This window comes from Odontesthes bonariensis, chromosome 2 (genome assembly GCF_027942865.1).
Source record: "Odontesthes bonariensis isolate fOdoBon6 chromosome 2, fOdoBon6.hap1, whole genome shotgun sequence".
In the NCBI taxonomy this organism is placed as follows: Eukaryota; Metazoa; Chordata; class Actinopteri; order Atheriniformes; family Atherinopsidae; genus Odontesthes; species Odontesthes bonariensis.
In genome coordinates this window covers 316,812-341,461 of record NC_134507.1, presented here as the reverse complement: position 1 = coordinate 341,461, position 24,650 = coordinate 316,812, and the positions used below count along the sequence as shown (strand labels likewise).

Genomic DNA, 24,650 nt, shown 5'->3' with positions numbered 1-24,650 from the left:
TCTGGGTTCTTCGTTGTGACGGTTTTGTTCTGGAAGGTTCTGCTGTCGGTTCTGGGTTCTTCGTTGTGACAGTTTGGTTCTGGAAGGTTCTGCTGTCGGTTCTGGGTTCTTCGTTGTTACAGTTTTGTTCTGGAAGGTTCTGCTGTCGTTTCTGGGTTCTTCGTTGTGACAGTTTGGTTCTGGAAGGTTCTGCTGTCGGTTCTGGGTTCTTCGTTGTTACAGTTTTGTTCTGTAAAGTTCTGCTGTCGGTTCTGGGTTCTTGGTTGTTACAGTTTTGTTCTGTAAAGTTCTGCTGTCGGTTATGGGTTCTTCGTTGTTACAGTTTTGTTCTGTAAAGTTCTGCTGTCGGTTATGGGTTCTTCGTTGTCACAGTTTTGTTCTGTAAAGTTCTGCTGTCGGTTCTGGGTTCTTGGTTGTGACAGTTTTGTTCTGTAAAGTTCTGCTGTCGGTTCTGGGTTCTTCGTTGTGACAGTTTTGTTCTGTAAAGTTCTGCTGTTGGTTCTGTGTTCTTGGTTGTGACAGTTTTGTTCTGGAAGGTTCTGCTGTTGGTTCTGGGTTTTTGGTTGTGACAGTTTTGTTCTGTAAAGTTCTGCTGTTGGTTCTGTGTTCTTGGTTGTGACAGTTTTGTTCTGGAAGGTTCTGCTGTTGGTTCTGGGTTTTTGGTTGTGACAGTTTTGTTCTGTAAAGTTCTGCTGTTGGTTCTGGGTTCTTGGTTGTGACAGTTTTATTCTGGAAGGTTCTGCTGTTGGTGCTGGGTTCTTTGTTGTGACAGTGTTGTTCTGTAAAGTTCTGCTGTCGGTTCTGGGTTCTTGGTTGTGACAGTTTTGTTCTGTAAAGTTCTGCTGTTGGTTCTGGGTTCTTGGTTGTGACAGTTTTGTTCTGGAAGGCTCTGCTGTCGGTTCTGGGTTCTTCGTTGTGACAGTTTTGTTCTGTAAGGTTCTGCTGTCGGTTCTGGGTTCTTGGTTGTGACAGTTTTGTTCTGGAATGCTCTGCTGTCGGTTCTGGGTTCTTCGTTGTGACAGTTTTGTTCTGTAAGGTTCTGCTGTCGGTTCTGGGTTCTTGGTTGTGACAGTTTTGTTCTGTAAGGTTCTGCTGTCGGTTCTGGGTTCTTCGTTGTGACAGTTTTGTTCTGTAAAGTTCTGCTGTCGCTGCTGGGTTCTTGGTTGTTACAGTTTTGTTCTGGAAGGTTCTGTTGTCGGTTCTGGGTTCTTGGTTGTGACAGTTTTGTTCTGTAAAGTTCTACTGCCGCTGCTGGGTTCTTGGTTGTGACAGTTTTGTTCTGTAAGGTTCTGCTGTCGGTTCTGGGTTCTTGGTTGTGACAGTTTTGTTCTGTAAAGTTCTGCTGTCGGTTCTGGGTTCTTGGTTGTGACAGTTTTGTTCTGTAAAGTTCTGCTGTCGGTTCTGGGTTCTTGGTTGTGACAGTTTTGTTCTGTAAAGTTCTGCTGTCGGTTCTGGGTTCTTGGTTGTTACAGTTTTGTTCTGTAAGGTTCTGCTGTCGGTTCTGGGTTCTTGGTTGTGACAGTTTTGTTCTGTAAAGTTCTGCTGTCGGTTCTGGGTTCTTGGTTGTGACAGTTTTGTTCTGTAAAGTTCTGCTGTCGGTTCTGGGTTCTTGGTTGTGACAGTTTTGTTCTGTAAAGTTCTGCTGTCGGTTCTGGGTTCTTGGTTGTTACAGTTTTGTTCTGGAAGGTTCTGCTGTCGGTTCTGGGTTCTTCGTTGTGACAGTTTTGTTCTGTAAGGTTCTGCTGTCGGTTCTGGGTTCTTCGTTGTGACAGTTTTGTTCTGTAAAGTTCTGCTGTTGGTTCTGTGTTCTTGGTTGTGACAGTTTTGTTCTGGAAGGTTCTGCTGTTGGTTCTGGGTTTTTGATTGTGACAGTTTTGTTCTGTAAAGTTCTGCTGTTGGTTCTGTGTTCTTGGTTGTGACAGTTTTGTTCTGGAAGGTTCTGCTGTTGGTTCTGGGTTTTTGGTTGTGACAGTTTTGTTCTGTAAAGTTCTGCTGTTGGTTCTGGGTTCTTGGTTGTGACAGTTTTATTCTGGAAGGTTCTGCTGTTGGTTCTGGGTTCTTTGTTGTGACAGTGTTGTTCTGTAAAGTTCTGCTGTCGGTTCTGGGTTCTTCGTTGTGACAGTTTTGTTCTGGAAAGTTCTGCTGTCGGTTCTGGGTTCTTCGTTGTGACAGTTTGGTTCTGGAAGGTTCTGTTGTCGGTTCTGGGTTCTTGGTTGTGACAGTTTTGTTCTGTAAAGTTCTGCTGTCGGTTCTGGGTTCTTGGTTGTGACAGTTTTGTTCTGTAAAGTTCTGCTGTCGGTTCTGGGTTCTTGGTTGTTACAGTTTTGTTCTGTAAGGTTCTGCTGTCGGTTCTGGGTTCTTGGTTGTGACAGTTTTGTTCTGTAAAGTTCTGCTGTCGGTTCTGGGTTCTTGGTTGTGACAGTTTTGTTCTGTAAAGTTCTGCTGTCGGTTCTGGGTTCTTGGTTGTGACAGTTTTGTTCTGTAAAGTTCTGCTGTCGGTTCTGGGTTCTTGGTTGTTACAGTTTTGTTCTGGAAGGTTCTGCTGTCGGTTCTGGGTTCTTCGTTGTGACAGTTTTGTTCTGTAAGGTTCTGCTGTCGGTTCTGGGTTCTTCGTTGTGACAGTTTTGTTCTGTAAAGTTCTGCTGTTGGTTCTGTGTTCTTGGTTGTGACAGTTTTGTTCTGGAAGGTTCTGCTGTTGGTTCTGGGTTTTTGATTGTGACAGTTTTGTTCTGTAAAGTTCTGCTGTTGGTTCTGTGTTCTTGGTTGTGACAGTTTTGTTCTGGAAGGTTCTGCTGTTGGTTCTGGGTTTTTGGTTGTGACAGTTTTGTTCTGTAAAGTTCTGCTGTTGGTTCTGGGTTCTTGGTTGTGACAGTTTTATTCTGGAAGGTTCTGCTGTTGGTTCTGGGTTCTTTGTTGTGACAGTGTTGTTCTGTAAAGTTCTGCTGTCGGTTCTGGGTTCTTCGTTGTGACAGTTTTGTTCTGGAAAGTTCTGCTGTCGGTTCTGGGTTCTTCGTTGTGACAGTTTGGTTCTGGAAGGTTCTGTTGTCGGTTCTGGGTTCTTGGTTGTGACAGTTTTGTTCTGTAAAGTTCTCCTGTCGGTTCTGGGTTATTGGTTGTAGCAGTTTTGTTCTGTGAAGTTCTGCTGTCGGTTCTGGGTTCTTCGTTGTGACAGATTTGTTCTGTAAAGTTCTCCTGTCTGTTCTGGGTTCTTGGTTGTGACAGTTTTACTCTGGAAGGTTCTGCTGTCGGTTCCGGGTTCTTGGTTGTGACAGTTTTGTTCTGTAAAGTTCTTCTGTTGGTTCTGGGTTCTTGGTTGTGACAGTTTTGTTCTGGAAGGCTCTGCTGTCGGTTCTGGGTTCTTCGTTGTGACAGTTTTGTTCTGGAAGGTTCTGCTGTCGGTTCTGGGTTCTTGGTTGTGACAGTTTTGTTCTGGAAGGCTCTGCTGTCGGTTCTGGGTTCTTGGTTGTGACAGTTTTGTTCTGTAAGGTTCTGCTGTCGGTTCTGGATTCTTGGTTGTGACAGTTTTGTTCTGTAAGGTTCTGCTGTCGGTTCTGGGTTCTTCGTTGTGACAGTTTTGTTCTGTAAAGTTCTGCTGTCGCTGCTGGGTTCTTCGTTGTTACAGTTTTGTTCTGGAAGGTTCTGCTGTTGGTTCTGTGTTCTTGGTTGTGACAGTTTTGTTCTGGAAGGTTCTGCTGTTGGTTCTGGGTTTTTGATTGTGACAGTTTTGTTCTGTAAAGTTCTGCTGTTGGTTCTGTGTTCTTGGTTGTGACAGTTTTGTTCTGGAAGGTTCTGCTGTTGGTTCTGGGTTTTTGGTTGTGACAGTTTTGTTCTGTAAAGTTCTGCTGTTGGTTCTGGGTTCTTGGTTGTGACAGTTTTATTCTGGAAGGTTCTGCTGTTGGTTCTGGGTTCTTTGTTGTGACAGTGTTGTTCTGTAAAGTTCTGCTGTCGGTTCTGGGTTCTTCGTTGTGACAGTTTTGTTCTGGAAAGTTCTGCTGTCGGTTCTGGGTTCTTCGTTGTGACAGTTTGGTTCTGGAAGGTTCTGTTGTCGGTTCTGGGTTCTTGGTTGTGACAGTTTTGTTCTGTAAAGTTCTGCTGTCGGTTCTGGGTTCTTGGTTGTGACAGTTTTGTTCTGTAAAGTTCTGCTGTCGGTTCTGGGTTCTTGGTTGTTACAGTTTTGTTCTGTAAGGTTCTGCTGTCGGTTCTGGGTTCTTGGTTGTGACAGTTTTGTTCTGTAAAGTTCTGCTGTCGGTTCTGGGTTCTTGGTTGTGACAGTTTTGTTCTGTAAAGTTCTGCTGTCGGTTCTGGGTTCTTGGTTGTGACAGTTTTGTTCTGTAAAGTTCTGCTGTCGGTTCTGGGTTCTTGGTTGTTACAGTTTTGTTCTGGAAGGTTCTGCTGTCGGTTCTGGGTTCTTCGTTGTGACAGTTTTGTTCTGTAAGGTTCTGCTGTCGGTTCTGGGTTCTTCGTTGTGACAGTTTTGTTCTGTAAAGTTCTGCTGTTGGTTCTGTGTTCTTGGTTGTGACAGTTTTGTTCTGGAAGGTTCTGCTGTTGGTTCTGGGTTTTTGATTGTGACAGTTTTGTTCTGTAAAGTTCTGCTGTTGGTTCTGTGTTCTTGGTTGTGACAGTTTTGTTCTGGAAGGTTCTGCTGTTGGTTCTGGGTTTTTGGTTGTGACAGTTTTGTTCTGTAAAGTTCTGCTGTTGGTTCTGGGTTCTTGGTTGTGACAGTTTTATTCTGGAAGGTTCTGCTGTTGGTTCTGGGTTCTTTGTTGTGACAGTGTTGTTCTGTAAAGTTCTGCTGTCGGTTCTGGGTTCTTCGTTGTGACAGTTTTGTTCTGGAAAGTTCTGCTGTCGGTTCTGGGTTCTTCGTTGTGACAGTTTGGTTCTGGAAGGTTCTGTTGTCGGTTCTGGGTTCTTGGTTGTGACAGTTTTGTTCTGTAAAGTTCTCCTGTCGGTTCTGGGTTATTGGTTGTAGCAGTTTTGTTCTGTGAAGTTCTGCTGTCGGTTCTGGGTTCTTCGTTGTGACAGATTTGTTCTGTAAAGTTCTCCTGTCTGTTCTGGGTTCTTGGTTGTGACAGTTTTACTCTGGAAGGTTCTGCTGTCGGTTCCGGGTTCTTGGTTGTGACAGTTTTGTTCTGTAAAGTTCTTCTGTTGGTTCTGGGTTCTTGGTTGTGACAGTTTTGTTCTGGAAGGCTCTGCTGTCGGTTCTGGGTTCTTGGTTGTGACAGTTTTGTTCTGGAAGGTTCTGCTGTCGGTTCTGGGTTCTTGGTTGTGACAGTTTTGTTCTGGAAGGCTCTGCTGTCGGTTCTGGGTTCTTGGTTGTGACAGTTTTGTTCTGTAAGGTTCTGCTGTCGGTTCTGGATTCTTGGTTGTGACAGTTTTGTTCTGTAAGGTTCTGCTGTCGGTTCTGGGTTCTTCGTTGTGACAGTTTTGTTCTGTAAAGTTCTGCTGTCGCTGCTGGGTTCTTCGTTGTTACAGTTTTGTTCTGGAAGGTTCTGCTGTCGGTTCTGGGTTCTTCGTTGTGACGGTTTTGTTCTGTAAGGTTCTGCTGTCGGTTCTGGGTTCTTGGTTGTGACAGTTTTGTTCTGTAAAGTTCTGCTGTCGGTTCTGGGTTCTTCGTTGTGACAGTTTTGTTCTGTAAAGTTCTGCTGTCGGTTCTGGGTTCTTCGTTGTGACAGTTTTGTTCTGTAAAGTTCTGCTGTCGGTTCTGGGTTCTTGGTTGTGACAGTTTTGTTCTGTAAAGTTCTGCTGTCGGTTCTGTGTTCTTGGTTGTGACAGTTTTGTTCTGGAAGGTTCTGCTGTTGGTTCTGGGTTTTTGATTGTGACAGTTTTGTTCTGTAAAGTTCTGCTGTTGGTTCTGTGTTCTTGGTTGTGACAGTTTTGTTCTGGAAGGTTCTGCTGTTGGTTCTGGGTTTTTGGTTGTGACAGTTTTGTTCTGTAAAGTTCTGCTGTTGGTTCTGGGTTCTTGGTTGTGACAGTTTTATTCTGGAAGGTTCTGCTGTTGGTTCTGGGTTCTTTGTTGTGACAGTGTTGTTCTGTAAAGTTCTGCTGTCGGTTCTGGGTTCTTCGTTGTGACAGTTTTGTTCTGGAAAGTTCTGCTGTCGGTTCTGGGTTCTTCGTTGTGACAGTTTGGTTCTGGAAGGTTCTGTTGTCGGTTCTGGGTTCTTGGTTGTGACAGTTTTGTTCTGTAAAGTTCTGCTGTCGGTTCTGGGTTCTTGGTTGTGACAGTTTTGTTCTGTAAAGTTCTGCTGTCGGTTCTGGGTTCTTGGTTGTTACAGTTTTGTTCTGTAAGGTTCTGCTGTCGGTTCTGGGTTCTTGGTTGTGACAGTTTTGTTCTGTAAAGTTCTGCTGTCGGTTCTGGGTTCTTGGTTGTGACAGTTTTGTTCTGTAAAGTTCTGCTGTCGGTTCTGGGTTCTTGGTTGTGACAGTTTTGTTCTGTAAAGTTCTGCTGTCGGTTCTGGGTTCTTGGTTGTTACAGTTTTGTTCTGGAAGGTTCTGCTGTCGGTTCTGGGTTCTTCGTTGTGACAGTTTTGTTCTGTAAGGTTCTGCTGTCGGTTCTGGGTTCTTCGTTGTGACAGTTTTGTTCTGTAAAGTTCTGCTGTTGGTTCTGTGTTCTTGGTTGTGACAGTTTTGTTCTGGAAGGTTCTGCTGTTGGTTCTGGGTTTTTGATTGTGACAGTTTTGTTCTGTAAAGTTCTGCTGTTGGTTCTGTGTTCTTGGTTGTGACAGTTTTGTTCTGGAAGGTTCTGCTGTTGGTTCTGGGTTTTTGGTTGTGACAGTTTTGTTCTGTAAAGTTCTGCTGTTGGTTCTGGGTTCTTGGTTGTGACAGTTTTATTCTGGAAGGTTCTGCTGTTGGTTCTGGGTTCTTTGTTGTGACAGTGTTGTTCTGTAAAGTTCTGCTGTCGGTTCTGGGTTCTTCGTTGTGACAGTTTTGTTCTGGAAAGTTCTGCTGTCGGTTCTGGGTTCTTCGTTGTGACAGTTTGGTTCTGGAAGGTTCTGTTGTCGGTTCTGGGTTCTTGGTTGTGACAGTTTTGTTCTGTAAAGTTCTCCTGTCGGTTCTGGGTTATTGGTTGTAGCAGTTTTGTTCTGTGAAGTTCTGCTGTCGGTTCTGGGTTCTTCGTTGTGACAGATTTGTTCTGTAAAGTTCTCCTGTCTGTTCTGGGTTCTTGGTTGTGACAGTTTTACTCTGGAAGGTTCTGCTGTCGGTTCCGGGTTCTTGGTTGTGACAGTTTTGTTCTGTAAAGTTCTTCTATTGGTTCTGGGTTCTTGGTTGTGACAGTTTTGTTCTGGAAGGCTCTGCTGTCGGTTCTGGGTTCTTCGTTGTGACAGTTTTGTTCTGGAAGGTTCTGCTGTCGGTTCTGGGTTCTTGGTTGTGACAGTTTTGTTCTGGAAGGCTCTGCTGTCGGTTCTGGGTTCTTGGTTGTGACAGTTTTGTTCTGTAAGGTTCTGCTGTCGGTTCTGGATTCTTGGTTGTGACAGTTTTGTTCTGTAAGGTTCTGCTGTCGGTTCTGGGTTCTTCGTTGTGACAGTTTTGTTCTGTAAAGTTCTGCTGTCGCTGCTGGGTTCTTCGTTGTTACAGTTTTGTTCTGGAAGGTTCTGCTGTCGGTTCTGGGTTCTTCGTTGTGACGGTTTTGTTCTGTAAGGTTCTGCTGTCGGTTCTGGGTTCTTGGTTGTGACAGTTTTGTTCTGTAAAGTTCTGCTGTCGGTTCTGGGTTCTTCGTTGTGACAGTTTTGTTCTGTAAAGTTCTGCTGTCGGTTCTGGGTTCTTCGTTGTGACAGTTTTGTTCTGTAAAGTTCTGCTGTCGGTTCTGGGTTCTTGGTTGTGACAGTTTTGTTCTGTAAAGTTCTGCTGTCGGTTCTGGGTTCTTCGTTGTGACAGTTTTGTTCTGTAAAGTTCTGCTGTCGCTGCTGGGTTCTTCGTTGTTACAGTTTTGTTCTGGAAGGCTCTGCTGTCGGTTCTGGGTTCTTCGTTGTGACGGTTTTGTTCTGTAAGGTTCTGCTGTCGGTTCTGGGTTCTTGGTTGTGACAGTTTTGTTCTGTAAAGTTCTGCTGTCGGTTCTGGGTTCTTTGTTGTCACAGTTTTGTTCTGTAAAGTTCTGCTGTCGGTTTTGGGTTCTTGGTTGTGACAGTTTTGTTCTGTAAGGTTCTGCTGTCGGTTCTGGTTTCTTGGTTGTGACAGTTTTGTTCTGTAAAGTTCTGCTGTCGGTTCTGGTTTCTTGGTTGTGACAGTTTTATTCTGGAAGGTTCTGCTGTTGGTTCTGGGTTCTTTGTTGTGACAGTGTTGTTCTGTAAAGTTCTGCTGTCGGTTCTGGGTTCTTCGTTGTGACAGTTTGGTTCTGGAAAGTTCTGCTGTCGGTTCTGGGTTCTTCGTTGTGACAGTTTGGTTCTGGAAGGTTCTGCTATCGGTTCTGGGTTCTTCGTTGTGACAGTTTGGTTCTGGAAAGTTCTGTTGTCGGTTCTGGGTTCTTGGTTGTGACAGTTTTGTTCTGTAAAGTTCTCCTGTCGGTTCTGGGTTATTGGTTGTAACAGTTTTGTTCTGTAAAGCTCTGCTTTTGGTTCTGGGTTCTTGGTTGTGACAGTCTTGTTCTGTGAAGTTCTGCTGTCGGTTCTGGGTTCTTCGTTGTGACAGATTTGTTCTGTAAAGTTCTCCTGTCTGTTCTGGGTTCTTGGTTGTGACAGTTTTATTCTGGAAGGTTCTGCTGTCGGTTCCGGGTTCTTGGTTGTGACAGTTTTGTTCTGTAAGGTTCTGCTGTCGGTTCTGGGTTCTTCGTTGTGACAGTTTTGTTCTGGAAGGCTCTGCTGTCGGTTCTGGGTTCTTTGTTGTGACAGTGTTGTTCTGTAAAGTTCTGCTGTCGGTTCTGGGTTCTTCGTTGTGACAGTTTGGTTCTGTAAAGTTCTGCTGTCGGTTCTGGGTTCTTCGTTGTGACAGTTTGGTTCTGGAAGGTTCTGTTGTCGGTTTTGGGTTCTTGGTTGTGACAGTTTTGTTCTGTAAAGTTCTCCTGTCGGTTCTGGGTTATTGGTTGTAACAGTTTTGTTCTGTAAAGTTCTGCTTTTGGTTCTGGGTTCTTGGTTGTGACAGCTTTGTTCTGTAAAGTTCTGCTGTCGGTTCTGGGTTCTTGGTTGTGACAGTTTTGTTCTGTAAAGTTCTGCTGTCGGTTCTGGGTTCTTTGTTGTCACAGTTTTGTTCTGTGAAGTTCTGCTGTCGGTTCTGGGTTCTTCGTTGTGACAGATTTGTTCTGTAAAGTTCTCCTGTCTGTTCTGGGTTCTTGGTTGTGACAGTTTTATTCTGGAAGGTTCTGCTGTCGGTTCCGGGTTCTTGGTTGTGACAGTTTTGTTCTGTAAAGTTCTGCTGTTGGTTCTGGGTTCTTGGTTGTGACAGTTTTGTTCTGGAAGGCTCTGCTGTCGGTTCTGGGTTCTTCGTTGTGACAGTTTTGTTCTGTAAGGTTCTGCTGTCGGTTCTGGGTTCTTGGTTGTGACAGTTTTGTTCTGGAAGGCTCTGCTGTCGGTTCTGGGTTCTTCGTTGTGACAGTTTTGTTCTGTAAGGTTCTGCTGTCGGTTATGGGTTCTTTGTTGTGACAGTTTTGTTCTGTAAGGTTCTGCTGTCGGTTCTGGGTTATTGGTTGTGACAGTTTTGTTCTGTAAGGTTCTGCTGTCGGTTCTGGGTTCTTGGTTGTGACAGTTTTGTTCTGTAAGGTTCTGCTTTCGGTTCTGGGTTCTTCGTTGTGACAGTTTTGTTCTGTAAAGTTCTGCTGTCGCTGCTGGGTTCTTCGTTGTTACAGTTTTGTTCTGGAAGGTTCTGCTGTCGGTTCTGGGTTCTTCGTTGTGACGGTTTTGTTCTGTAAGGTTCTGCTGTCGGTTCTGGGTTCTTGGTTGTGACAGTTTTGTTCTGTAAAGTTCTGCTGTCGGTTCTGGGTTCTTCGTTGTTACAGTTTTGTTCTGTAAAGTTCTGCTGTCGGTTCTGGGTTCTTGGTTGTGACAGTTTTGTTCTGTAAAGTTCTGCTGTCGGTTATGGGTTCTTGGTTGTGACAGTTTTGTTCTGTAAAGTTCTGCTGTCGGTTCTGGGTTCTTGGTTGTTACAGTTTTGTTCTGTAAGGTTCTGCTGTCGGTTCTGGGTTCTTCGTTGTGACAGTTTTGTTCTGTAAGGTTCTGCTGTCGGTTCTGGGTTCTTGGTTGTGACAGTTTTGTTCTGTAAAGTTCTGCTGTCGGTTCTGGGTTCTTGGTTGTGACAGCTTTGTTCTGTAAAGTTCTGCTGTCGGTTCTGGGTTCTTGGTTGTGACAGTTTTGTTCTGTAAAGTTCTGCTGTCGGTTCTGGGTTCTTTGTTGTCACAGTTTTGTTCTGTAAAGTTCTGCTGTCGGTTCTGGGTTCTTGGTTGTGACAGTTTTGTTCTGTAAGGTTCTGCTGTCGGTTCTGGTTTCTTGGTTGTGACAGTTTTGTTCTGTAAAGTTCTGCTGTCGTTCTGGTTTCTTGGTTGTGACAGTTTTATTCTGGAAGGTTCTGCTGTTGGTTCTGGGTTCTTTGTTGTGACAGTGTTGTTCTGTAAAGTTCTGCTGTCGGTTCTGGGTTCTTGGTTGTGACAGTTTTGTTCTGTAAAGTTCTGCTGTCGGTTCTGGGTTCTTCGTTGTGACAGTTTTGTTCTGTAAAGTTCTGCTGTCGCTGCTGGGTTCTTCGTTGTTACAGTTTTGTTCTGGAAGGCTCTGCTGTCGGTTCTGGGTTCTTCGTTGTGACGGTTTTGTTCTGTAAGGTTCTGCTGTCGGTTCTGGGTTCTTGGTTGTGACAGTTTTGTTCTGTAAAGTTCTGCTGTCGGTTCTGGGTTCTTTGTTGTCACAGTTTTGTTCTGTAAAGTTCTGCTGTCGGTTTTGGGTTCTTGGTTGTGACAGTTTTGTTCTGTAAGGTTCTGCTGTCGGTTCTGGTTTCTTGGTTGTGACAGTTTTGTTCTGTAAAGTTCTGCTGTCGGTTCTGGTTTCTTGGTTGTGACAGTTTTATTCTGGAAGGTTCTGCTGTTGGTTCTGGGTTCTTTGTTGTGACAGTGTTGTTCTGTAAAGTTCTGCTGTCGGTTCTGGGTTCTTCGTTGTGACAGTTTGGTTCTGGAAAGTTCTGCTGTCGGTTCTGGGTTCTTCGTTGTGACAGTTTGGTTCTGGAAGGTTCTGCTATCGGTTCTGGGTTCTTCGTTGTGACAGTTTGGTTCTGGAAAGTTCTGTTGTCGGTTCTGGGTTCTTGGTTGTGACAGTTTTGTTCTGTAAAGTTCTCCTGTCGGTTCTGGGTTATTGGTTGTAACAGTTTTGTTCTGTAAAGCTCTGCTTTTGGTTCTGGGTTCTTGGTTGTGACAGTCTTGTTCTGTGAAGTTCTGCTGTCGGTTCTGGGTTCTTCGTTGTGACAGATTTGTTCTGTAAAGTTCTCCTGTCTGTTCTGGGTTCTTGGTTGTGACAGTTTTATTCTGGAAGGTTCTGCTGTCGGTTCCGGGTTCTTGGTTGTGACAGTTTTGTTCTGTAAGGTTCTGCTGTCGGTTCTGGGTTCTTCGTTGTGACAGTTTTGTTCTGGAAGGCTCTGCTGTCGGTTCTGGGTTCTTTGTTGTGACAGTGTTGTTCTGTAAAGTTCTGCTGTCGGTTCTGGGTTCTTCGTTGTGACAGTTTGGTTCTGTAAAGTTCTGCTGTCGGTTCTGGGTTCTTCGTTGTGACAGTTTGGTTCTGGAAGGTTCTGTTGTCGGTTTTGGGTTCTTGGTTGTGACAGTTTTGTTCTGTAAAGTTCTCCTGTCGGTTCTGGGTTATTGGTTGTAACAGTTTTGTTCTGTAAAGTTCTGCTTTTGGTTCTGGGTTCTTGGTTGTGACAGCTTTGTTCTGTAAAGTTCTGCTGTCGGTTCTGGGTTCTTGGTTGTGACAGTTTTGTTCTGTAAAGTTCTGCTGTCGGTTCTGGGTTCTTTGTTGTCACAGTTTTGTTCTGTGAAGTTCTGCTGTCGGTTCTGGGTTCTTCGTTGTGACAGATTTGTTCTGTAAAGTTCTCCTGTCTGTTCTGGGTTCTTGGTTGTGACAGTTTTATTCTGGAAGGTTCTGCTGTCGGTTCCGGGTTCTTGGTTGTGACAGTTTTGTTCTGTAAAGTTCTGCTGTTGGTTCTGGGTTCTTGGTTGTGACAGTTTTGTTCTGGAAGGCTCTGCTGTCGGTTCTGGGTTCTTCGTTGTGACAGTTTTGTTCTGTAAGGTTCTGCTGTCGGTTCTGGGTTCTTGGTTGTGACAGTTTTGTTCTGGAAGGCTCTGCTGTCGGTTCTGGGTTCTTCGTTGTGACAGTTTTGTTCTGTAAGGTTCTGCTGTCGGTTATGGGTTCTTTGTTGTGACAGTTTTGTTCTGTAAGGTTCTGCTGTCGGTTCTGGGTTATTGGTTGTGACAGTTTTGTTCTGTAAGGTTCTGCTGTCGGTTCTGGGTTCTTGGTTGTGACAGTTTTGTTCTGTAAGGTTCTGCTTTCGGTTCTGGGTTCTTCGTTGTGACAGTTTTGTTCTGTAAAGTTCTGCTGTCGCTGCTGGGTTCTTCGTTGTTACAGTTTTGTTCTGGAAGGTTCTGCTGTCGGTTCTGGGTTCTTCGTTGTGACGGTTTTGTTCTGTAAGGTTCTGCTGTCGGTTCTGGGTTCTTGGTTGTGACAGTTTTGTTCTGTAAAGTTCTGCTGTCGGTTCTGGGTTCTTCGTTGTTACAGTTTTGTTCTGTAAAGTTCTGCTGTCGGTTCTGGGTTCTTGGTTGTGACAGTTTTGTTCTGTAAAGTTCTGCTGTCGGTTATGGGTTCTTGGTTGTGACAGTTTTGTTCTGTAAAGTTCTGCTGTCGGTTCTGGGTTCTTGGTTGTTACAGTTTTGTTCTGTAAGGTTCTGCTGTCGGTTCTGGGTTCTTCGTTGTGACAGTTTTGTTCTGTAAGGTTCTGCTGTCGGTTCTGGGTTCTTGGTTGTGACAGTTTTGTTCTGTAAAGTTCTGCTGTCGGTTCTGGGTTCTTGGTTGTGACAGCTTTGTTCTGTAAAGTTCTGCTGTCGGTTCTGGGTTCTTGGTTGTGACAGTTTTGTTCTGTAAAGTTCTGCTGTCGGTTCTGGGTTCTTTGTTGTCACAGTTTTGTTCTGTAAAGTTCTGCTGTCGGTTCTGGGTTCTTGGTTGTGACAGTTTTGTTCTGTAAGGTTCTGCTGTCGGTTCTGGTTTCTTGGTTGTGACAGTTTTGTTCTGTAAAGTTCTGCTGTCGTTCTGGTTTCTTGGTTGTGACAGTTTTATTCTGGAAGGTTCTGCTGTTGGTTCTGGGTTCTTTGTTGTGACAGTGTTGTTCTGTAAAGTTCTGCTGTCGGTTCTGGGTTCTTCGTTGTGACAGTTTGGTTCTGGAAAGTTCTGCTGTCGGTTCTGGGTTCTTCGTTGTGACAGTTTGGTTCTGGAAAGTTCTGCTGTCGGTTCTGGGTTCTTCGTTGTGACAGTTTGGTTCTGGAAGGTTCTGCTATCGGTTCTGGGTTCTTCGTTGTGACAGTTTGGTTCTGGAAGGTTCTGTTATCGGTTCTGGGTTCTTGGTTGTGACAGTTTTGTTCTGTAAAGTTCTCCTGTCGGTTCTGGGTTATTGGTTGTAACAGTTTTGTTCTGTAAAGTTCTGCTTTTGGTTCTGGGTTCTTCGTTGTGACAGTTTGGTTCTGGAAAGTTCTGCTGTCGGTTCTGGGTTCTTCGTTGTGACAGTTTGGTTCTGGAAGGTTCTCCTGTCGGTTCTGGGTTATTGGTTGTAGCAGTTTTGTTCTGTGAAGTTCTGCTGTCGGTTCTGGGTTCTTCGTTGTGACAGATTTGTTCTGTAAAGTTCTCCTGTCTGTTCTGGGTTCTTGGTTGTGACAGTTTTACTCTGGAAGGTTCTGCTGTCGGTTCCGGGTTCTTGGTTGTGACAGTTTTGTTCTGTAAAGTTCTTCTGTTGGTTCTGGGTTCTTGGTTGTGACAGTTTTGTTCTGGAAGGCTCTGCTGTCGGTTCTGGGTTCTTCGTTGTGACAGTTTTGTTCTGGAAGGTTCTGCTGTCGGTTCTGGGTTCTTGGTTGTGACAGTTTTGTTCTGGAAGGCTCTGCTGTCGGTTCTGGGTTCTTGGTTGTGACAGTTTTGTTCTGTAAGGTTCTGCTGTCGGTTCTGGATTCTTGGTTGTGACAGTTTTGTTCTGTAAGGTTCTGCTGTCGGTTCTGGGTTCTTCGTTGTGACAGTTTTGTTCTGTAAAGTTCTGCTGTCGCTGCTGGGTTCTTCGTTGTTACAGTTTTGTTCTGGAAGGTTCTGCTGTCGGTTCTGGGTTCTTCGTTGTGACGGTTTTGTTCTGTAAGGTTCTGCTGTCGGTTCTGGGTTCTTGGTTGTGACAGTTTTGTTCTGTAAAGTTCTGCTGTCGGTTCTGGGTTCTTCGTTGTGACAGTTTTGTTCTGTAAAGTTCTGCTGTCGGTTCTGGGTTCTTCGTTGTGACAGTTTTGTTCTGTAAAGTTCTGCTGTCGGTTCTGGGTTCTTGGTTGTGACAGTTTTGTTCTGTAAAGTTCTGCTGTCGGTTCTGGGTTCTTCGTTGTGACAGTTTTGTTCTGTAAAGTTCTGCTGTCGCTGCTGGGTTCTTCGTTGTTACAGTTTTGTTCTGGAAGGCTCTGCTGTCGGTTCTGGGTTCTTCGTTGTGACGGTTTTGTTCTGTAAGGTTCTGCTGTCGGTTCTGGGTTCTTGGTTGTGACAGTTTTGTTCTGTAAAGTTCTGCTGTCGGTTCTGGGTTCTTTGTTGTCACAGTTTTGTTCTGTAAAGTTCTGCTGTCGGTTTTGGGTTCTTGGTTGTGACAGTTTTGTTCTGTAAGGTTCTGCTGTCGGTTCTGGTTTCTTGGTTGTGACAGTTTTGTTCTGTAAAGTTCTGCTGTCGGTTCTGGTTTCTTGGTTGTGACAGTTTTATTCTGGAAGGTTCTGCTGTTGGTTCTGGGTTCTTTGTTGTGACAGTGTTGTTCTGTAAAGTTCTGCTGTCGGTTCTGGGTTCTTCGTTGTGACAGTTTGGTTCTGGAAAGTTCTGCTGTCGGTTCTGGGTTCTTCGTTGTGACAGTTTGGTTCTGGAAGGTTCTGCTATCGGTTCTGGGTTCTTCGTTGTGACAGTTTGGTTCTGGAAAGTTCTGTTGTCGGTTCTGGGTTCTTGGTTGTGACAGTTTTGTTCTGTAAAGTTCTCCTGTCGGTTCTGGGTTATTGGTTGTAACAGTTTTGTTCTGTAAAGCTCTGCTTTTGGTTCTGGGTTCTTGGTTGTGACAGTCTTGTTCTGTGAAGTTCTGCTGTCGGTTCTGGGTTCTTCGTTGTGACAGATTTGTTCTGTAAAGTTCTCCTGTCTGTTCTGGGTTCTTGGTTGTGACAGTTTTATTCTGGAAGGTTCTGCTGTCGGTTCCGGGTTCTTGGTTGTGACAGTTTTGTTCTGTAAGGTTCTGCTGTCGGTTCTGGGTTCTTCGTTGTGACAGTTTTGTTCTGGAAGGCTCTGCTGTCGGTTCTGGGTTCTTTGTTGTGACAGTGTTGTTCTGTAAAGTTCTGCTGTCGGTTCTGGGTTCTTCGTTGTGACAGTTTGGTTCTGTAAAGTTCTGCTGTCGGTTCTGGGTTCTTCGTTGTGACAGTTTGGTTCTGGAAGGTTCTGTTGTCGGTTTTGGGTTCTTGGTTGTGACAGTTTTGTTCTGTAAAGTTCTCCTGTCGGTTCTGGGTTATTGGTTGTAACAGTTTTGTTCTGTAAAGTTCTGCTTTTGGTTCTGGGTTCTTGGTTGTGACAGCTTTGTTCTGTAAAGTTCTGCTGTCGGTTCTGGGTTCTTGGTTGTGACAGTTTTGTTCTGTAAAGTTCTGCTGTCGGTTCTGGGTTCTTTGTTGTCACAGTTTTGTTCTGTGAAGTTCTGCTGTCGGTTCTGGGTTCTTCGTTGTGACAGATTTGTTCTGTAAAGTTCTCCTGTCTGTTCTGGGTTCTTGGTTGTGACAGTTTTATTCTGGAAGGTTCTGCTGTCGGTTCCGGGTTCTTGGTTGTGACAGTTTTGTTCTGTAAAGTTCTGCTGTTGGTTCTGGGTTCTTGGTTGTGACAGTTTTGTTCTGGAAGGCTCTGCTGTCGGTTCTGGGTTCTTCGTTGTGACAGTTTTGTTCTGTAAGGTTCTGCTGTCGGTTCTGGGTTCTTGGTTGTGACAGTTTTGTTCTGGAAGGCTCTGCTGTCGGTTCTGGGTTCTTCGTTGTGACAGTTTTGTTCTGTAAGGTTCTGCTGTCGGTTATGGGTTCTTTGTTGTGACAGTTTTGTTCTGTAAGGTTCTGCTGTCGGTTCTGGGTTATTGGTTGTGACAGTTTTGTTCTGTAAGGTTCTGCTGTCGGTTCTGGGTTCTTGGTTGTGACAGTTTTGTTCTGTAAGGTTCTGCTTTCGGTTCTGGGTTCTTCGTTGTGACAGTTTTGTTCTGTAAAGTTCTGCTGTCGCTGCTGGGTTCTTCGTTGTTACAGTTTTGTTCTGGAAGGTTCTGCTGTCGGTTCTGGGTTCTTCGTTGTGACGGTTTTGTTCTGTAAGGTTCTGCTGTCGGTTCTGGGTTCTTGGTTGTGACAGTTTTGTTCTGTAAAGTTCTGCTGTCGGTTCTGGGTTCTTCGTTGTTACAGTTTTGTTCTGTAAAGTTCTGCTGTCGGTTCTGGGTTCTTGGTTGTGACAGTTTTGTTCTGTAAAGTTCTGCTGTCGGTTATGGGTTCTTGGTTGTGACAGTTTTGTTCTGTAAAGTTCTGCTGTCGGTTCTGGGTTCTTGGTTGTTACAGTTTTGTTCTGTAAGGTTCTGCTGTCGGTTCTGGGTTCTTCGTTGTGACAGTTTTGTTCTGTAAGGTTCTGCTGTCGGTTCTGGGTTCTTGGTTGTGACAGTTTTGTTCTGTAAAGTTCTGCTGTCGGTTCTGGGTTCTTGGTTGTGACAGCTTTGTTCTGTAAAGTTCTGCTGTCGGTTCTGGGTTCTTGGTTGTGACAGTTTTGTTCTGTAAAGTTCTGCTGTCGGTTCTGGGTTCTTTGTTGTCACAGTTTTGTTCTGTAAAGTTCTGCTGTCGGTTCTGGGTTCTTGGTTGTGACAGTTTTGTTCTGTAAGGTTCTGCTGTCGGTTCTGGTTTCTTGGTTGTGACAGTTTTGTTCTGTAAAGTTCTGCTGTCGTTCTGGTTTCTTGGTTGTGACAGTTTTATTCTGGAAGGTTCTGCTGTTGGTTCTGGGTTCTTTGTTGTGACAGTGTTGTTCTGTAAAGTTCTGCTGTCGGTTCTGGGTTCTTCGTTGTGACAGTTTGGTTCTGGAAAGTTCTGCTGTCGGTTCTGGGTTCTTCGTTGTGACAGTTTGGTTCTGGAAAGTTCTGCTGTCGGTTCTGGGTTCTTCGTTGTGACAGTTTGGTTCTGGAAGGTTCTGCTATCGGTTCTGGGTTCTTCGTTGTGACAGTTTGGTTCTGGAAGGTTCTGTTATCGGTTCTGGGTTCTTGGTTGTGACAGTTTTGTTCTGTAAAGTTCTCCTGTCGGTTCTGGGTTATTGGTTGTAACAGTTTTGTTCTGTAAAGTTCTGCTTTTGGTTCTGGGTTCTTCGTTGTGACAGTTTGGTTCTGGAAAGTTCTGCTGTCGGTTCTGGGTTCTTCGTTGTGACAGTTTGGTTCTGGAAGGTTCTGCTATCGGTTCTGGGTTCTTCGTTGTGACAGTTTGGTTCTGGAAGGTTCTGTTATCGGTTCTGGGTTCTTGGTTGTGACAGTCTTGTTCTGTGAAGTTCTGCTGTCGGTTCTGGGTTCTTCGTTGTGACAGATTTGTTCTGTAAAGTTCTCCTGTCTGTTCTGGGTTCTTGGTTGTGACAGTTTTATTCTGGAAGGTTCTGCTGTCGGTTCCGGGTTCTTGGTTGTGACAGTTTTGTTCTGTAAGGTTCTGCTGTCGGTTCTGGGTTCTTCGTTGTGACAGTTTTGTTCTGGAAGGCTCTGCTGTCGGTTCTGGGTTCTTCGATGTGACAGTTTTGTTCTGTAAGGTTCTGCTGTCGGTTCTGGGTTCTTGGTTGTGACAGTTTTGTTCTGTAAGGTTCTGCTGTCGGTTCTGGGTTCTTGGTTGTGACAGTTTTGTTCTGTAAAGTTCTGCTGTCGCTGCTGGGTTCTTCGTTGTTACAGTTTTGTTCTGGAAGGTTCTGCTGTCGGTTCTGGGTTCTTGGTTGTGACAGTTTTGTTCTGTAAAGTTCTGCTGTCGGTTGTGGGTTCTTCGTTGTGACAGTTTTGTTCTGTAAAGTTCTGCTGTCGGTTCTGGGTTCTTCGTTGTGACAGTTTTGTTCTGTAAAGTTCTGCTGTCGGTTCTGGGTTCTTCGTTGTTACAGTTTTGTTCTGGAAGGTTCTGCTGTCGGTTCTGGGTTCTTGGTTGTGACAGTTTTGTTCTGTAAAGTTCTGCTGTCGGTTGTGGGTTCTTCGTTGTGACAGTTTTGTTCTGTAAAGTTCTGCTGTCGGTTCTGGGTTCTTCGTTGTGACAGTTTTGTTCTGTAAAGTTCTGCTGTCGGTTCTGGGTTCTTCGTTGTGACAGTTTTGTTCTGTAAAGTTCTGCTGTCGGTTCTGGGTTCTTGGTTGTTACAGTTTTGTTCTGTAAGGTTCTGCTGTCAGTTCTGGGTTCTTCGTTGTGACAGTTTTGTTCTGTAAGGTTCTGCTGTCGGTTCTGGGTTCTTGGTTGTGACAGTTTTGTTCTGTAAAGTTCTGCTGTCGGTTCTGGGTTCTTCGTTGTGACAGTTTTGTTCTGTAAGGTTCTGCTGTCGGTTCTGGGTTCTTGGTTGTTACAGTTTTGTTCTGTAAGGTTCTGCTGTCGGTTCTGGGTTCTTGGTTGTGACAGTTTTGTTCTGTAAAGTTCTGCTGTCGGTTCTGGGTTCTTGGTTGTGACAGTTTTGTTCTGTAAAGTTCTGCTGTCGGTTCCGGGTTCTTGGTTGTGACAGTTTTGTTCTGTAAAGTTCTGCTGTCGGTTCTGGGTTCTTTGTTGTCACAGTTTTGTTCTGTAAAGTTCTGCAGTCGGTTCTGGGTTCTTGGTTGTGACAGTTTTGTTCTGTAAGGTTCTGCTGTCGGTTCTGGGTTCTTTGTTGTCACAGTTTTGTTCTGTAAGGTTCTGCTGTCGGTTCTGGTTTCTTGGTTGTGACAGTTTTGTTCTGTAAAGTTCTGCTGTTGGTTCTGGGTTCTTGGTTGTGACAGTTTTGTTCTGTAAGGTTCTGCTGTCGGTTCTGGTTTCTTGGTTGTGACAGTTTTGTTCTGTAAAGTTCTGCTGTCGGTTCTGGTTTCTTGGTTGTGACAGTTTTGTTCTGTAAAGTTCTGCTGTCGGTTCTGGGTTCTTGGTTGTGACAGTTTTGTTCTGTAAAGTTCTGCTGTCGGTTCTGGGTTCTTGGTTGTGACAGCTTTGTTCTGTAAAGTTCTGCTGTCGGTTCTGGGTTCTTTGTTGTCACAGTTTTGTTCTGTAAAGTTCTGCTGTCGGTTCTGGTTTCTTGGTTGTGACAGTTTTGTTCTGTAAAGTTCTGCTGTCGGTTCTGGTTTCTTGGTTGTGACAGTTTTGTTCTGGAAGGTTCTGCTGTTGGTTCTGGTTCCTTGGTAGTGACAGTTTTGTTCTGTAAGGTTCTGCTGTCGGTTCTGGTTTCTTCGTTGTGACAGTTTTGTTCTGTAAAGTTCTGCTGTTGGTTCTGGGTTCTTCGTTGTGACAGTTTTGTTCTGTAAAGTTCTGCTGTTGGTTCTGGTTCCTTGGTTGTGACATTTTTGTTCTGTAAAGTTCTGCTGTCGGTTCTGGGTTCTTGGTTGTGACAGTTTTGTTCTGTAAGGTTCTGTCCAGCCCAGCTCATAACAGCTGGATCTCTTTGAACTGTTGAAGTCCATCTCTCCACATTTCCTGCGCAGCTCCGAAGGGTATATCCAGTGTGTGACGTCAGCACGCAGGACGTAAAGTGGGGGCTTAAAGGCGGGACCGGGATTCCTGAGGATTACCCATCGTGCCCCGCGGGTAAAGATGGCGACAGCTGAGCAGGTTAGCGGATCAACTTTCTCTGAGCGGCTCTGAGCGGATTCTCTGCCGTCTAACGGAGCTTCTCGGTCGGACTCCTCTCCTCCCGCTGCCGCCGCTTTTCCGCCCGGCCCGCCGGCCCGCACAGCCGGACCTCATTGCTCCTCCCGGGCCTCGGATCACCTCGGAGCCGCCTCACCCCCCTCCCTCTCTCCCTCCCTCCCCGCCGGAGGAGCAGACCGGAGCTCCGGATAAAGTTTCTGTCCTCTCCGCTCTCCGGGAGCTGGCTGAGGAGTCTCCCCGCACCGCGCCGCGCTGACCGGCCTTCAGGTGAGCTGTAGCGGGGGGGCTGGTTCCGGACCGGTGAGGGGCCGGCGGGGAGGGTGGTTCGGTGTGGTTGGTTCTGGGTTTGGGATGGCAGGGGGGCAACTTGTTGTTGAACTGGGCCGGTCCGAGCAGGTGGGATGGCGGTGTTTGAACGGTGTTTAGGGACGGCCTGGTCCGGTCCGGTTCGGTCCGGTTCGGTCCGGTGTGCTGGACGGAACCGGACTGTGTTTGTGCCCCAACAGCCTGTCAGTCAGCACTGAGGGCAGCAGGGGAGCCCGGGAACACACCTGCACCCCTCAGCCAATCAGAGGCCGACAGACCTGCAGGACCAAGTTCAATTATATTCATTTTTATTTAAATAGCGCCAAATACAACAAATGTCATCTAAAAGCACTTAGATAATAAAGTCCAATTCAAGCCAATTGGAATTCAATTAATTGTAATCATAATTATTCACAAAATAATCCAATTCGTTCATATAGAGCCAATTCAAAAACAGTTTCCTAGCTAAGGAAACCAACAGATTGCACTGAAAGTTTTTTTTCTTTTTCGGTCCAATCTCCCGGCCTGAGCGTGCCTGAGGCGACTGTGGAGAGAAACGACTCCCTTTGAACAGGAAGAAACCTCTGGCAGAACCGGGGGGGGGGGGAACTCTACTTTTAGAAACTCTGGGAACCTCAAATAAACCTGCAGTTTGGGAACGAAGGTTCTGTTAGGAAAATATCTTACAATGAGATCTTTAAGATATGATGGAGCTCGGTCATTAAGAGTGAAGGAGGTCAGTGTCCACAGAACCAGCTGGTTCCTGCTAAAAGTCCTGACTAATCAGAACACAGTGACTGAACTGAAAAGAGCCGAGGCTCCTCATAGGGCTGCCTGGGCAGAACCAGAACCACAGAGTGATTCTCTCAGCTGGCCCAGTTGTTGGTTTAAACTGAAGGTTTCGGGGCGTGTTAAACTGGGTCAGAACCAGACTGAATGCAAACGTATTTAATAAAACTGACCCGGTTCTGCAGAACTCAGTCCTGTCGTCCAGCTGATGGCCGGAGGTCGCCTGCACAATGCGTCCAAGTCACCGTGGGACGTCCCAGCTTCCTCTGATTGATCAAATCAAGTTTATTTGTAGCACATTTCATGTACAAAGTTCAAAGTGCTTTACATTAAATAAAAGCTTTGCAGCAGGGAGTGGAAGAAGCATTAAAATATATAAAGGCTATATAAATGACTCTTCGCCTTTATAAATGGCGAGTTCGTCTTTAAAAATTACTCTTCGCCTTTATAAATGGCGAGTTTGCCTTTATAAATGACTCTTCGCCTTTATAAATGGCGAGTTTACCTTTATAAATGGCGAGTTCGCCTTTATAAATGACTCTTCGCCTTTATAAATGGCGAGTTTACCTTTATAAATGGCGAGTTCGCCTTTATAAATGGCGAGTTTGCCTTTATAAATGGCGAGTTTGCCTTTATAAATGACTCTTCGCCTTTATAAATGGCGAGTTCGCCTTTTATAAATGACGCCTTTATAATTCGCCCATACAAATAAAATCATTTAAATGAATTTAAAAACAGTCAAGATGAGTTCAAAGATATTTCATGCATAGATGCATGAGAACAGAAATGTTTTTAACCTGGATTTAAAATGTCTCCATTTGGTGAAAGTTTAATCTCCACTGGCAGTTTGTTCCACTTGTTTGCAGCATAACAGCTAAATGCTGCTTCTCCATGTTTAGTCTGGACTCTGGACTGGACCAGCTGACCTGAGTCCTTGGATCTAAGAGCTCTGCTGGCTTTATATTCTCTGAACAGATCACAGATTGTAAACCGTCAGGCTTTTAAAATCTATTCTGTGACTGACTGGAAGCCAGAGTAAAGATTTTAAAGCTGCTGTGATGTGTTCAGATCTCTTAGTCCGGGTTAAAACTCCAGCAGCAGCGTTCTGGATGAGCTGCAGATGTTTAATGCTCTTTGTGGGAAGTCCAGTTAAAAGAGCGTTACAGTGATGGAGTCTGCTGGAGATGAATGCATGGATGAGTTTCTCCTGGAAACCTTTAATTCTGTTGATGTTTCTGAGATGGTAAAAAGCTGCCTTGGTGACAGCTTTGATGTGGCTGCTGAAAGTCAGATCTGAGTCTATCAACACTCCAAGGTTACCAACTCGCTCAGTGATTGTAAGGTCCCGAGTCTCAAGATATTTACCAACGCTGACCCTCTTCTCTTTGCTGCCAAACAGAATGATCTTTGGTCTTCATTTAATTGTAGAAAATTCTCTCTCATCCAGGGCCCTCATTCATCATTAGTGCGTAGAATCCCTTCTAAATCCTGTCGTATGAGTGAAATTTAGAATGTGCCCAAGTACAAAAAAATCAGCATTCATCAAACGTTCTTAGACAGGTCGTACGCACACCGGTAGGTAATCTGCAATGATAAATACCACACCTGCCAGTTCACCTTGCACGGGCACGATCAGACTAATTTGCATCATGGAACGCCCCCAAGGAACCATATATGGCACCAACATTCCCTTTAAAAGCCACCGGAACTTGCTTGCTTGCTTGCGCTTGACTCAGAGCGCGGATCTAGAAAACACATGAGAAGCAATACAGAATCATACGCGGCGGACAGCACAGCTTTATGCCAATTACGCACACAGGCTCCACACCCCCACACGCATCGCGTCTGCAATCATAACTCATCAGGGGAAATCACATTTTGCCAATATTTTAGAGACCCCCCCCAACATTTCCCAAATCATGTTTTCGGGGGGTCTCATGTCAGTTTCAGGGGGTCTCGGATCCCCCGAGTCCCCCCGTAGTTCGAACACTGACCATACATATAACCAATGTTGCAAACATGCTGCGCAACACTCACCAATAAGCCATCCATCTTCAACAGCTCCTTCTTGTAAACGAAGGCCCACGGAGCTGTTCTGCAAAATAAAGGAATCGTGCGTCCCCCCTGGCCATCGGGCAACGACATTGAGAAGCAGCATATCACTGTCGCATATAAGCTGTACATTAATGGAGTGCTTCCCCTTCCAATTCACGAGGTTGTATTCGTGCTGTGATGGTGCTTTTAGTGCGACGTGAGTGCAGTCTATTGCTCCTATGACGTTGGGGAACTGCGCGATACCATAAAACCCTCGCTTAATGTCTGCCTGGCGTGGACCCCCATAAGGGAAGCGAATGTAAGTCGGGGCCAAAGAAATAATCGCATCCAACACTGTGGGCAGAATTCGGCTCATGGACGGCTGAGAAATGCCGCATCGATCTCCTACCTCGCGCTGAAACGTACCTGTAGCCAAAAAAGCCCAGAGTGGACAGCACCTGCTTAGAAGCCACTCACTACTTTCTGCCAATAAATCTGCACGCTCCCTAAACACGTGCTCCCTCTGTAGCGCACGGTTTTCCAGATCCTCAAGCAATGCAAGATGGGCCATGTTGCGTTCTGAATGGCATGTCCTACGTGTGCCTTTTATACCCATATCAATTAAACTAGGCTGATTATTGTCAGGTCTTCTGGTGAAACAATTATTGTTACACTCTGAATGAAATGCAATGAACGCCAGGTAGGTCTAATGCACCGTGCTTTGGAATTGCAGAGGCTACGCGGACCCAAATGCCGTCAGACATACTGTAATGCAACAATTGAATGAACATTGTAATATTCCCCTGTGCAGCGATCAACACCATTTGCAGTTTCGTAATTCTACCACTAGGCAATGTGCGTAAGCATGGTCAAAGCTGTGCGTAGATTTAGGCACATTTCTAAGTTCAAGTACATGTTCATAAATCCCACACTTTGCTCAGGAACGATCGCACGCATGCTTTACGCACAGATCTGTTCCTAAGAACGCTTGATAAATGAGGGCCCAGGTGTTTACTTCCTCCAGACACTGACACAGTACGTCTGCTGGGCTGCAGTCGCCATGGTGACAGAGACACATAAAGTTGTGTATCATCTGCATAACTGTGATAATTGATGTTAAAGTTCTGCAATATCTGACCCAAAGGGAGCATATACACTGGAAAAAATCTAAATCTTACCAAGTATATTTGTCTCATTGAGTATCTCATTACACTTAATATAATAGACCCTCCAGAAAAACGCGATTTTGCTATCGCTGATTTTATTGCAAAATCAGCAAAATACCGCTGGTTATGCGGGGGTCAATATTTTTCAAAAAAGCCACATATTCACCGCAATAATCACATTTTCCGCGCAAAATATGCGAAATATGCAGGACTCGCTTGATTTCACAATCTCCGCACTTTTCTGCATAAAGTTGGGAAGAGAAAATGTCGAAAATTAACGAGAGACAAAATGAAAAAAGCTAATCGATCTCACCTACCGACGCATATTACTGCCAAAGGCCGGGCAAACCAGTACCCCGATGCCTTGCACGAAAGCGGGG

At 45.1% G+C, this 24,650-nt stretch overlaps 1 protein-coding gene across 2 annotated transcripts in view; it reads left to right on the top strand.

The window, feature by feature from the left end:
- Positions 1-19,902: 19,902 nt before the first annotated feature.
- The window catches only part of tjap1 (tight junction associated protein 1 (peripheral)), a 49,962-nt gene continuing 45,214 nt past the window's right edge, over positions 19,903-24,650 (top strand). For both annotated transcript variants that reach the window (XM_075473352.1, XM_075473343.1), the window contains exon 1: positions 19,903-20,242. The gene's annotated coding sequence lies outside the window, so the exon portion shown is untranslated. The remainder of the gene's footprint in view (positions 20,243-24,650) is intronic.